Source organism: Xenopus laevis, chromosome 3S, assembly GCF_017654675.1.
Source record: "Xenopus laevis strain J_2021 chromosome 3S, Xenopus_laevis_v10.1, whole genome shotgun sequence".
NCBI lineage: Eukaryota > Metazoa > Chordata > Amphibia > Anura > Pipidae > Xenopus > Xenopus laevis.
The window spans coordinates 124,871,283-124,885,439 of record NC_054376.1 but is presented as its reverse complement, the minus strand read 5'-3'; positions in this window follow the sequence as shown (position 1 = coordinate 124,885,439).

The following is a 14,157-nucleotide window of genomic DNA, read 5'->3' as shown; positions in this document are numbered from 1 at the left end:
TATTTGAGGCAGTTTCGTATGTGTGAGAAGAACTGCCGGTGGGCTCTGTGGGGGTGTGGGCCCTGGTTAGGGTTGCCAACTTTTCTGGAAAAAAATAACGGCCTTCCTATAGTCTTTCCATTTTTTTCCTATTAATAACATTGGCATCAAGCATCATTTTTACCGGCCAGGCCGGGCCAGGTGGCAACCCTAGCCCTGGTTCAGCCCGCCACTGCTTCCTGTGGTTATGCCAATGTTTAAGGCATTAAAATAGTGCTCACTCCCAATCCCCACATCAGTTCTGGACTGGGATTTAAAATAGGCGCTGGCATTACAGTACAAAGAGGCCCAAACATCCCCCAGCAGCAGCCCAATAAACAGTGAATGTCTATGGCATCTTACAGCAGCCCATCTGGCATTTGCCAGAACCCACAGATTGCCAGTCCGGGCCTGCCTCAAATTACACCCTAAATTGTCTTTAGCTTTGGTTTTCGAGAATAACCAGGACCACAGAAAACGTAGCTTTGTCCCCTTGGGTGGGGCAGTGATCTTGGGGCGGGTATTTTACCTGCCTGGCCTGTAAAAATTATAGATGATCCCAATGTTATTAATAGGGAGAAAAGATAAATATATAGTAAGGCCGGTATTTTTTCCCAGAAAAGGTGGCAACCCTAGGCGGGTATGATGACATCAGAGGTCGTGCCAATGATGTCAGTGGAGTTATGATGCCAGAGCAGGTAATTGCATCACTTAGACACAACTGGCTGGATTTCAAAGTTTTTGAACTGGACAGAAAGTTTTGATTGGGTAGCCCTTTGAAAAACAGATGTCCATTTCAAAACCACACAGATGGCAACCCTATTCTATCTATATTCTGCCTGATTAGTAACACCAGTCCTTTAATTACAGGTATGGGATCTATTATACAGAAATCAGTCATCCAGAAAGCTCTGAAACAGAGCAATGCTAATTCAGAAAAACTATTTTTTATTATTGAATGATTAGCTTTTTTTTGTTTCTGTAATAATAGCTGCACTTGATTATAACTTAGCCATGATGAGGTGAGTATTATAGTATTTAATGTTCGTATTTTCATGAAAATGGTCAGAAATGGGGTAAATTTGTAAGAGTAAGCAATTCTAGGAGTGGCATTCCTCCTAGATGCATTTTTGGGTTTTTTTCAGAGCAGAAGACAGGATATTTGACAATTCTCTAAATCTCCCTATTCTCCAGTGTTCCAGGACCAAGAAGGAATGATTGCGCATGAGTGAGGGGCACCTAGCAAGATGTGCGGGAGTAAGGTGCAACCGTGCATACGTATGGAGGTGGAGGCATGTGTACGGAGGGTGGCACAGGTACTGTAAATCTGGTGCTGCCCGTCATAGCAAACACTGCTAATTTCATCTGAAAAATGCTTTGTTTTGGGCCAAAAACCTCCCTGTATGGGGAGTTGCAGGTGGATTCCAGTCTTCTCAATACACACACCAAGCTGGAAGGGGCCAATTCTGCAGTCTTTATGCCAACAGAGAATCCTCTATACTGGCTATTAGCTTAACACTCCTCTAGTAGAGAAATGCTTTGCTTGCAGAGATATCAGATTATCATTTGTCATTAGGGAGATAAAAAAAACCTAATTCCTCTTCAACCTAAGTGTTAACATGAAATAAGGTCTCAAATATGCCCAAAGAAGATCATTATCTCCCTAACAACATGTAATTAAATGATGTCTGTGGGTATGACATACTAATAATAGGGGTGGTTCACCTTTAAGTTAACTTTCAGTATCACACCTCCCAACATTTTGTAAATAAAGAGAGGGACAAAAAAGTTGGCGCACATAGCGCGGCAACAATTTTTTGACTGCGCCCATTTTTGTGGTCACACCCCCTAATTACCATGTTCAGTTTACAAAATTTGGCAGGTTATGAAAGTTTGAACATATTTCTGTGTTTTTTTCCCGTTATTACAGTTTTGCTAATGAAGGCCCTTTAATCTGTGAGTTTAACTTTCCCAAGGGACCTGTTATCTTATATTGTTACAATTATTATTTGCTTATCTAGAAATTGTTACAAAAGTATCTTATCTTCTGCTGTGGCTGTTCTGGGCTCTCTGCCAAAAGACAATTAAGCTAGAAACTTTGTTTATTTTTCTGGCTGTTCAGTGCAGAGAAAAACAGGCCTTTCCAGTACAAATAAGGGACTGCAGGTTGAGCTGTCAAAAGAGGGACTGTCCCTCTAAAAACTGGACAGTTGGGAGGTATGCAGTATGTTATAGAATGGCTAATTCTAAGAAACTTTTCAATTGGCATTAATTTTTTTCTTTTTGTTATAATTTTTTTAATTATTTGCCTTCTTCTTCTGACTGTTTCCAGCTTAGGGTCATCGACCCCATCTGAAAACAAATGATCTATAAGGTTACACATTTATCAAAGGCTGAATTTCGAATTCATGTGAGTTTTTAAAAACTCCCATAAAATCCCATGAACTCGAAATTCGACTATCGAAATTTATTATAAAAATCAAACTTTTTAAACTCAGGTGAATAAGATTGACCCGAAAACTCGAATCTAATTCGATTTGAGTTTTAAAAAGTCGATTTGCTTTTCTCAGAAAAAAAGTTGAATATCAAAAATTCTGCAAACATCACCAAATTGATCGCTGAACCTCTCCTATTGACTTATACAGCAATTTGGCAGGTTTTAGGTAGCAAATAGTCGAATATGAGTTCTTTAAGGGCAAGAGTATGATAAATCTCGATATATTAAAAAAATTTTAAAAACTCGAATCAAATTTGGATAACTCCCTAATTGAATTTGACCGTTTTGGCCATAAAAAAACCTGAAAATTCTAATTCGAAATTCAACCCTTGATAAATCTGCGCTTGAGAGTTATTGCTACTTTTTATTACTTATCTTTTTTTTCAGGCCCTCTCCTAGTCTCTGAAATTGCAAACTGAATAAAAAGCTAAATAACTGGAAAAACCACAAATTATAAAAAATGAAAACCAATTGCAAATTGTGTCAGAATATCCCTCTCTACATCATGATAAAACTTAATTTAAAGGTGAGCAAACCATAAGTAGCCTCTAGGCTGCAACCCCCACTAATAGCCCTACAATTTGGGACAATGAGGATTATAAAACGTTATGAAAGGTTATTTCTAAACATCAATAGGTGAAGGACAGGCTACCTACAGACCTTTGGACACTTTGATACTACAACTAAAGCACCTGGGGGGGCATAATCCAGAAGGTCATAGGTTGCCCATTTAACACAGATAAGGGATCCAGAAACCTTGGTTGGTCTGGGGGTCATTTGTCTGCTGCCATAGAAATAGATATATAGACACCAATTTTCTTAATTATATGTACCTGACATCTCACAAGCTGACCTGGATCTACCCGGCTACCCTGATGTGTGCCCCAAATGTAACCTAGACCAAGGTAACGATATGCACATCATTGGGGAATGTCCCAGGATTCAACAGTGCTGGGCAGAGATTCTGACTTTTACTGACACAACCAGGACCTCCATCAGAAATCACAGGGCCCCATACGACAACATTTCCTGGGCCCCCTGGGCTGCGCCCACCGCAAGCCCCACCTAGAGGTCCGCCCTCCCCACCCTACAGGTCCGCCCCACCACACAGTAAAAAAACAAAAAAAATATTGGTGGCTAGGGTTCCCACATGTTAATAAAAAATAAAAAGATATTGGTGGTCAGGGCCCCCCATAAAAAAAAACATTTGTGTCCAGGCCCCCCCCATTAAAAAATATTGGTGGCTAGGACCCCACATGAGAAAAAAAAATTGATGGCCAGGCCCCCCCACACATTATAAGAAAATTGGTGGCCAGGGCCCCTTAAACATCCATGCCTTCCAGAAGTTAGCAGCTCTCAGAAAGATGAGGGGCCCGACTAATCAAGTAAGTGTGGCGTGGCCGGGGCCCCCCTTACCCTCAGGGCCCCCTACAACTCTCCCCCCTGTCCCCCCCGATGGCTGCCCTGAACACAACCCTGGCACTTCCAAGGATACACTCTCTGGCACTTTGTCTGCTGGGGCACAGAGAAGAACTTTCCACTACAATTAGTAACAGGCTATGCAACCTTTTATCAAGCCTGGATTACTTCCCCCAACAACCCTGCATCTAAACCTCCCCCTGCACTCAAACTTAACACACAACTTTAGACAGAGCACCGCATTTGAAATAGCTTTTTTACTTAAAGGATGTGGGGCATTTCCCCAGGGGGCAGTTAGCCTGGGGGGAGGTCTAACTGGGGTGGTGGGTACACGTTTTTTTACAAATAGGTTGAATTCTCCTTTAAACGTATGATCCTCCACTACATGACCTACCAGGGAAGCCCATCTCCTACCTTTCTTCTTTCCTCCCCTTCTCTAAACCTCTGTCCTTCCTCTCTCTCCCCTTTCACTGTTTTGTGTCTTGCCTCTTTTGTATATAAATGTTCAAAAAAGCAATAAAGAGAATCTTTCAAAAAATAAATACTGAAAGGCACACCAAAAGGACAGGTCTGGACTGAGCTTCACAATAGGCTCTGCCACAGGTAGAGTTGCCACCATTTCTGGAAAAAAATACCGGCCTTCCTATATATTTATCTTTTTCCCCATTTATAACATTGGGATTAACCATCATTTTTACCAGCCAGGCTGGTAAAATAGCGACCAGGTGGCCACCCTAGCCACAGGCCCAGTAAGGAGTGTTTGTCTATTGCATCTTAGAGCAGCCCCTGTTGCAGATTGCCAATATGGGCTTGAGTCTAGATCAGTGTGGGATTTTAAAAGTTTTGGATTGAGTCTGCAAAAGCTATCACTATGCACCTTCCTAGCCAAATAGCTGAAGTTGCTACAACATTTTTATCATGGATTGTGCAACTTGAGGGTCGTTGCCCTTTGTATGGACCTCAGATCATTGCTGTTTGGAGAACTGAACTCAATTATGGAGACCAGGCTCATAGAGATCTTGATATGTAGTGGGAATACATACAAAGCATTTGATGAAACAATGCCCTGTACAGGATTTATAGGAAACATCCATTTTTAAGAAGTATAGTTGCGTAAAGAATCTGTATGTGCAAGAAGCTGAGGTCTGATAAGCCATTTAGCCAATAAGTGTTGCAGCCCCTAACAGTTTCCTGCAGGCCTCTAATCTCTATCCTTTGGTTTCCCACCTCCCGCTACATCTTAAGATCTTGCACACCCCGTGGCTTTTGTTGCAAAATGACAGTTGATGAAGAAGAGAAAAAAATGGTGTCCCATTGAGCAAGCTTTTTCTTTTCTGTGACTCTTGCCTTATTTGCACTGAGAGGTTAAGGTGCATATTCCGTCCAAGTGGGACAAGGAAATTCAGTCATATACTTCATGGTTATATGTGATCAGTCTATAAACAACATACAGTGGAGTAACAACTGGGGGAACAGAGGGTGCAAGTGCTGCACTGGGTGGGCCCAGCCAGAAATTCCCTGTTAGCCCTGCAGCACTGGTGGACTTGTAGTGGCAAGTCGATGGCACCGGGAGAGGTTGGCCTGGGGCAGTGGTGTGGCCTTATTATTGCTCATTTAGCCCCTAGGCCTGAAAGCCTTTATTTACACCACCATAAGAAATACAAACCAAATTAACTGAAAATCTTGCTTCTAATCTGTCCAAGTTTAATTACAGAGTGGAAATAATGGTTTGACTCCAGTGAAATATGTCGAATATAGTGGGTCCCAAAGCCCCCGCAGGAATAGGCTTCTTCCGAAAACACTGCGGTAGAAATTGTAACAATAAGCCGGATAAATATTAAGGTCTGAGCTGCTCATTACACAGTTCACTGGCCAGTTCATTCCTTTTTAATTTCTATTTTTCTAATGTGGGTTTGTTGATCCTACCTGAAAATCCTACCAGTTCTCATTTTTAAAGACCAAGTAAAGTAACAACAAAATAATAGTTTTGAACATCACCTGCGGTTTGACCCAGCACAACATTATGCTTAACTTATGGCTGTCCGGCTGTTGTAAAGTACAGGTATGAGACCTGTTGTACAGAATGCTCTGGTTCTGGGGTTTTCTGGATAACAGATCTTTCCGTAATTTGGATCTTCATACCTTAAGGGGCAGATGTATCAAGGGTCGAATATCGAGGGTTAATTATCCCTCGTTATTCGACTGCCGAATAAAAATCCTTCGACTTCGAATATAGAAGTCGAAGGATCTTGCGCAATTCGTTCGATCTAAATAATAATCATTCGATCGAACAATTAAATCCTTCAAATCTAACGATTCGAAGGATTATAATCCATTGATCGAAGGATTATCCTTCAATCATAAAATTGTTAGCAAGCCTATGGGGACCTCCCCCATAGGCTAACATTGGCCTCAGTAGGTCTTAGGTGGCGAACTAGGAGGTCGAAGAAATTTTTAAAGAGACAGTACTTCAACTATCGAATAGTCGAACGATTTTTAGTTTTAATCGTTCGATTCAAAGGTCGTAGTCGATGGTCGAAGTAGCCAAAAAAAAGCATTTGAAATTCGAACTATTTTTCCTCTATTCCTTCACTCGAACTTAGTGAATGGGCCCCTCAGTCTACTAGAAAATAATGTAAATATTAAATAAACCCAATAGGCTGGTTTTGCGTCCAATAAGGATTAATTATATCTTAGTTGGGATCAAGTACAAGCTCCTGGTTTTATTATTACAGATAAAAGGGAAATCATTTTTAAAAATTTGGATGTTTTGGACAAAATGGAGTCCATTGGAGATGGCCTTCCTGTAGTTCAGAGCTTTCTCGATAACAGGTTTCCTGATAACGGATCCCATACTTGTACAACTCTCAGCATCTCAGTAACAGCCCATGGCTGCATTAGGGCATCAGATATAAATTGTTTACATACCATGTCTATCAAACCAGCCTTGTTTCCTCCCCCCTTCTCTGTATCTTGGTTTGGGGGGTGCTGTTCTGTGTCTCAAGAGCTCACTGGAGTGAAAAAATGTCAGGGGACAGAGGGATCCCCAAATAAAAGGTGTTTGATTGGTAAAGCTTCGTACAAAGGGAATTAACCATTGAGCCTATAGTGATCGTCAGATTTTGCAGGACCCGGAGAGAGGAACAAATATTTGCAAAAGTTCTCAGGGAAGCAATGAATCCATATTTAATGCTTTTTTTTAATCCCCTTTAAATTGAGAACCAATACTGCAGAGCCACACCCCTGCATTTAGCACACACCCTTTTTGGGTGATCCCAATACACTTTATATCTTTATCATGTCACACTCAAAAGCTGGTCTGTGGGAATAAACAGAGCATTATTAGATAAGCCGTGCAGAAATACAAGAAGGCTGTTTTAGGTTAGTGCCCATAGCATACCTCCCAACTGTCCCGTTTTTCGCGGTACAGTCATAATTTTGACAACTCAACCCGCAGTCTTGGATTGTGTAAAGGAAACCGTTACTCACCGGCAGGGCTGGTCCTATCAAATGTGGGGCCCAATTGGGACCATGTTGGCGGGGCCCCTAGACAAAGTGTTGCTGGCTACTGACACACCAAGTATTTAGGAAAATAAGGGCATACAGGCACAAAATAGAAAGGAAAGGGGCAGACAAGGTAACATAATAGGGGCACACAGGGTAAGAGAGAGAGGGAGGAAATAGGAGAGTGGACTGGGCCAATTAGTTTGGGGCTGGGCCGATTCAGCTTGGGAGCAGGCTTGGTTGGATTGGGGGCAGGCAGGGCCTATCAAGGTTGGAGGAAAGCTGGGCCTATGAGAGTTGGGGGCAGGCTAGACCTATGGATTTGGGGATGGGCTGGACTCTCAAAGTTGGGGGCAGGCCAGGCAGCATCATGTGCTGAGGGAAATATTATCTGTGCTGCCCTGTGGTGCGGGGCCCCCCAGAGGTGCGGGGCCCAATTGGTCCAATTGGCCTAAGGCCGGCCCTGCTCACCGGCATGCTTCGGTCCAAGATGGCGGCACCCTGTTCCTCCATGTGGATCCTGCTGGTTGCAGCGTCTTCTTGTCCGCCGATTGGTCGCCAGCTTAGTAATGGACGCCGTCGTCAGAACAGGCGCCAGCATCTGAACGCCAGCGTCAGGACATCAACATCATGACGTCCAGTTTTTGGCGCCAAAACAGGCCTATTTAAAGGATCTTGAACACTGCAACATTGCCCAAGTATAGGTTTCACTTTGTGCATTCCTGGGTGCAGTGCCGGGCCACGCTGGGCAGCCCCGGCAGTCACGGCGCCTGTGCGCATGCGCGAATATGCGCTCGAGTGCGCATGCGCGAATTCCTGCCCATGCGCAGAAGCGATGAGAAGCGCGAAGAGAAAAGAAGGGAACCGGGCTTGGGGTAGGAGACAGAGAAGGTACGTGCCTGGCGCCCTCCCAGCTTTGCGCCCTAGGCACGTGCCTACTCTGCCTACCCCTAGTTCTGGCCCTGCCTGGGTGTGACTGGTATTGTTATATTGATTTCTATGTACCGACCTTTGCCTGATTACCGTTTTGACCCTATTCTGCCTAGATTGACCCCTTGCCTGAACTCTGACCATTCTATTGCTGAAAACCTCTTGTACCTTGAACTTTGTTTGCTTGAACTGCCTCCTCCTTGGTCCGCACTCCAACTGAGCCTACGGGCCTTTACAGATTGTTACTGGAATGTCCCGACTTTCTCTTTGATCTCCTGCACTGACCAGCCAGAAAAAGACACAAAGTTTCTAAAACTTAATTGGCTTTTGACAGAGAGCCGATAATACATGGCAGGTGCACTTACAGTAGATACTTTTGTAACAAATTAAGATAAGTAAAAAAGCAATTGTAACAATTTAAGATAAGCTTGCAGCTTAATGGGCAATTCACCTTCATTAGCAAAACTGTAATAACACATAAAAACCAGAAATGTGTTCAAACTTTCATAACCTGCCAAATTTTGTAAAATAAACATGAAGCTTTTGTGTGGTTTCTAAACATCAAACCCAAAGTTAGCCGTGGCTATTCAGCAATGATTTTGGGCAGGTCACCAAGGGAACATGACCAAGTGATGGCAAACATTTGCTCCTTGGGGCCCGTGCAAAATTGTCGGCACATGGGCACATTCATAGCCCTATGTCGTTTTTGGCTCAAGGGAATTTCCACTTGATTTAATCAATATCCCAATGAGCGCTGAACAGAAATTGATATTGGTGAGAAATGTCTTGGAAGTTGCAGTTTTTTCCCCCATACATTGCGCATACAGTTCTTTTTACCCTTCTTGTTCCCTAGTTTGCATATGCAAATTATGGTTTGATTCAGTTTGGGATTGGACTAAATCCATATAAAATATTCGGAATTCGACCAAATCCCTAAATAGTGGATTCAGTGCATCAGTGTTAGAGAGAGAGTTAAAGATACCATACAACTGTGACAGTATAGGTATTCCCCACACTAAGCACAATTCAGCAGGAACAGTCCCTAAGTTTGCTCATAGTCTGTACAGAGAGATCCCATAAAACTATGGTAGCATAGGTATTCCCTGTACTAAGCACAATTCAGCAGGAACAGTCCCTAAGTTTGCTCATAGTCTGTACAGAGAGATCCCATAAAACTATGGCAGCATAGGTATTCCCTGTACTAAGCACAATTCAGCAGGAACAGCTAAGTTTGCTCATAGTCTGTACAGAGAGATCCCATGAAACTATGGCAGCATAGGTATTCCCTGTACTAAGCACAATTCAGCAGGAACAGTCCCCTAAGTTTGCTCATAGTCTGTACAGAGAGATCCCATAAAACTATGGCAGCATAGGTATTCCCTGTACTAAGCACAATTCAGCAGGAACAGTCCCCTAAGTTTGCTCATAGTCTGTACAGAGAGATCCCATAAAACTATGGCAGCATAGGTATTCCCTGTACTAAGCACAATTCAGCAGGAACAGTCCCTAAGTTTGCTCATAGTCTGTACAGAGAGATCCCATAAAACTATGGCAGCATAGGTATTCCCCTGTACTAAGCACAATTCAGCAGGAACAGCCCCCTAAGTTTGCTCATTATCTGTACAGAGGCTCTCAACTATGATGCACACTTGGATGTTTTCCTTGAACACAGGGAAGATCAAAGAAAATTGTTCTTTTTTCTCTTCCAGCAGAAAAAACACCTGTGACATTGTTTTACTTTTACAGGCAGGAACAGCCCTTAGGGTTTCTCATAGGCTATATGTATATGCAGCATTGTGCAATACAACAATTCAAAAATAGAATATACTGTATGTATGTATATATATATATATATATATATATATATATATATATATATATATATATATATATATATATATATATATATATATATATATATATATATATATATACAGTTCCATTCAAGAATCAAGTGCTCTGCCACAGAGCTTACAATCTAACATCCAAACACATCTATACTCTATGTGTGCAGTATTTCTACATGTGTCAGATTAAAAAATTAAAATTAATTCTGATTCTGGATTAGGGGGGCTTGCTCACTACAAACTGAATTCTAGCAAAGGCAAACTAACACACTACAGTGCTAGTTAAATAAAATGGCAATTGGTGCAACCTAATGTCCCTTGAGGACCCAAACACAATTCCAGCCCAGTACCATATACTCCTTAGTTTGTGGCTTTATTTTGTCAGTAGCCCATGTTGGATGACACGGAGCAGCCTTGGGAAATACACTCCACATGTGAGTCAGTTGGTGAGTAGCAGAATATTACATTCAATTGGCTCCCATCCCACAGATCCTTTTTTGTCTTCCACACTCAAGATCTGATTTAAATAAATGACTGCAGAGGAGTTTACATACAGTATCCACTCACATGATGTGACCTTACCTGTATATCAATGGGATATGCTGGCAGAGCCCTATAGTAGATAAACACTGTAGCGTATTTCTCTTCCATTGTGTGGCACAGAATATGGCAATGGCACTGCCAAGAGAACTTGTTCCATCATAATCCAGACCTTTATATCATCCAAACCTCCTCATCCGGTAGCCAATGCCAGACCCAGACTACTTCTTGTTAAAATTCTATTTAAACTCATGCATGAGGCACATATTGATCTCTGTCCAACACCGAACACAGATTCAAATACGAAAATCGAAGTACCAGTGTGATTAGGAGATAAATATGCCCCAAAAGAAATGACACATAAGGTCCGTGTAGTCTACAAGCTGATTTGATTCTCTCTGGCCAGTGATCACATTGTAAGAGAAGCCTGTAGAGTAAAGGTGGCCATAGACGCACTGATAATATCGTGCGAACCAAAATTTTGTATGATATTCGGTGCGTGTATGGTGGGAGACGAGCCAACCGTTATCGGCAGAAGACTTGGATATTGGTCGGCTCATGGATTGGGCTGGCCAGAAAATTTCGATCGGGCGCCTTTGAAGGCACCAGAACATCGACCATTGTTAGTGCTGAATCATCAGTTCCAGGTAGAATTCTATTGTTTCTATATGTATATCTGACCATTCAGCTCTACACGTGTGTATTGAAACAAAAGATCTTTCCTGGAAACTTCTTTTTCCAGGAAAGATCATAATTTTAACATTTATGGCCACCTTAAGGATGGCATCTAAAGGCAGATCCAACTCTACTAAAGGGATTTATAAGCCTGTATGATTGTTAATTGATCCTCGGCTTCCAGAAACTGGTCAGGCAGTACACTGGTTTGTCCCCATATGTGGTGCAATAAGCTTCATCTTGAGGTGGCCATACACAGGCAGATTAAAGCTGCCGATATTGGTCCTTTAGACCAATTCAGAAGCTTATCTGCCCATGTGTGGGGGCTCCCGACGGGTCCTCCCGATCTATATCAGGCCAGATATCAATCAGTCAAGTTTGATTTTTTTTCTACGATCCTGGAGCGCATCAGCTAGTTGATGCAGTCCTGTGAACCCTTGGCGCCCATTGTAGCATTGTAATCCAATTCACCCGATATCACCCAGCCGTTCGTGGGCATATCGGGTTAAGATCCGCTCGTTTGACGACCTTGCCAAAAGAGCAGGTCTTATAGTGTATGGCCACCTTGGTGTGGAGGAGGCAAGTCAGCAGATAATATTGAACCTTGTAGAGCCAGCTTAAGGCCAATTATAGTGGAAAATAAAATAGCAGCATACAAGTCTCATTGCAAGTGGAGATAACCCATGAGATGTAGAGCGTAAGGCAAATGACATACTCGGGTGCACATTTTTGGACCATAGTCCTACCCCCTTGTGCACACTAAACACATCAGTGTTGTCTCAGCTGGAGGAGAAAGGGCCACAAACACCTTCAGACACACAATAGACAAGATGGGGGTGCGGCTTTGTTTATTCAACAGAGAGCAGAATGCAAAACACAGCAACACTAGTAGCAACTTACTGCACTGAAAACACATTTCTGAAACTGATCTACAGCATCTAAATAAATTGTAATTTGTCATTCCGTTTTGTTGTTACAGGTCCCTAAAGAACTTCCTACCCTTTTATTATTTTGGAAAGTGTCTGTGACACTCACATGCTCAGTGGGCTCTGATTGGCTGTTGAGAAGCTAAGCTTAGGGCTCGTCACTAATTATCCAGCAGAAAATGAGCTTCCCTGGCTGTAATATAAGCTGATGCTACAGGTTTGCTGATTATTCAATTCTGATGCTAATTGCACTGGTTTCTGTGCTGCCATGTAGTAATTATGTGTATTAATTACTAATCAGCCTTATATTGTGACATTTCTATTCTATGTGTACTGTATATTGTGAGTGGCTCCCTAAGCTCAGTAAGTGAGAGCAGCACAGAGCATGTGCAGTGAATCAGCAGAAAAAAAATGGGGAGCTACTGGGGCATCTTTGGAGACACAGATCTTTACTGCTAAAGGGCTGTGGTTGCCCAAAACATAATGTACAACATTTCTAGCTACTTCTTTAGTTAAGCTTTAGTTCTCCTTTAATATAAAATGGAACTACTTCCTGTAAGATTGCTTAGCCTGTAATGTAAGTTGGAGTGGCATAACTTGATGTTACTGGGCCCCACAGCAAAATAATTTGAGGGGCCCCCAAACTCTCAGAGGTTGTCCTGTTTTACCAATATATATCAAAATTACTCATTATGGGGCCCCTATACCTCCTGGGCCCCCCTGCAGCCGCAGGGTCTGCTTCCTCCAGGTCTGGACTCGGAATCAAAATAGGCCCAGGCATTCCAAGCAGACAGAGGCCCAAACAGCCCCCACCAGCCCAGTAAATACTGTAGTCACTTTTTATGGCAGTCCCTCTGGCATTTGCCAGAACCAACAGATTGCCAGTCCGGGCCTGGCTTCCTCTGTAGTTACTGGCAGGTTTCAAGCCAAATTGGGCTGGTTTTAAAAATTAGTAGTGGATTTTAAAAGTCCAAACCTGCAATATACGGATTTGGGCTACTTTTTAAAGTTGCCGGAGTTTGGGACTTTCAAAACCCGCTGAATTTTTGAATGTAAATTAAGCGTGCAAGCCTGCTGCTGGGGAGCAGTGAGCAGATCAGCACCTGCATGTGTGTATATATATATATATGTGTGTGTGTATATATATATATATGTGTGTGTGTAAATAAATACAGAAATCTATCCCAACTTACAGGGACATTGTAAAAATGCCCTCTTTAATTTATGGAAAATTCCAGACACTTAATTGATTTGATAACCTTATTGTTTTACTTTATACACTAATGCCCTTTTTTCAGTGTACAAATTAGGCTATTTTTGGGCTATTTTTAAAATGGCTTTTGGCTACTTTTTCGTTTTTTGATAGCCTTTGGCCGGTTTTAAAATATAAACCTGGCAACCCTGCAGGAGGAACAGCCAGTAAGGGGTTATGTAAGGGTAGGGTATGTGTGTAGGGAGGGAGTTATGGCTGTTGATCTGTTTACATAAGGTCCAGAGTCCATTGCTTAGAATTTGGGGCTTTTGCTTCAGGGCTGAGCCATTCAGAAAAGGGGCAGTACAAGACTGGACAAACAGAGGCTTAGAGAAGGGACATGGGCCAGGGGCAAATGGGCAGAAGGACTAGAAACTGCTATTCCTTGGGTCACTTTGAGCTATCCCCCCCCCAGTCCCAATTAAAATGGACCGACTCATGAAATGAGAGAAATTAAACCATCTGAGAATGTTGTTAAGCTACAGTCTGGCATTGGCGGCTACACTGCCTTGGTGCCGTGTCTTACTGCTCAGTCACCCTCACAGTCTG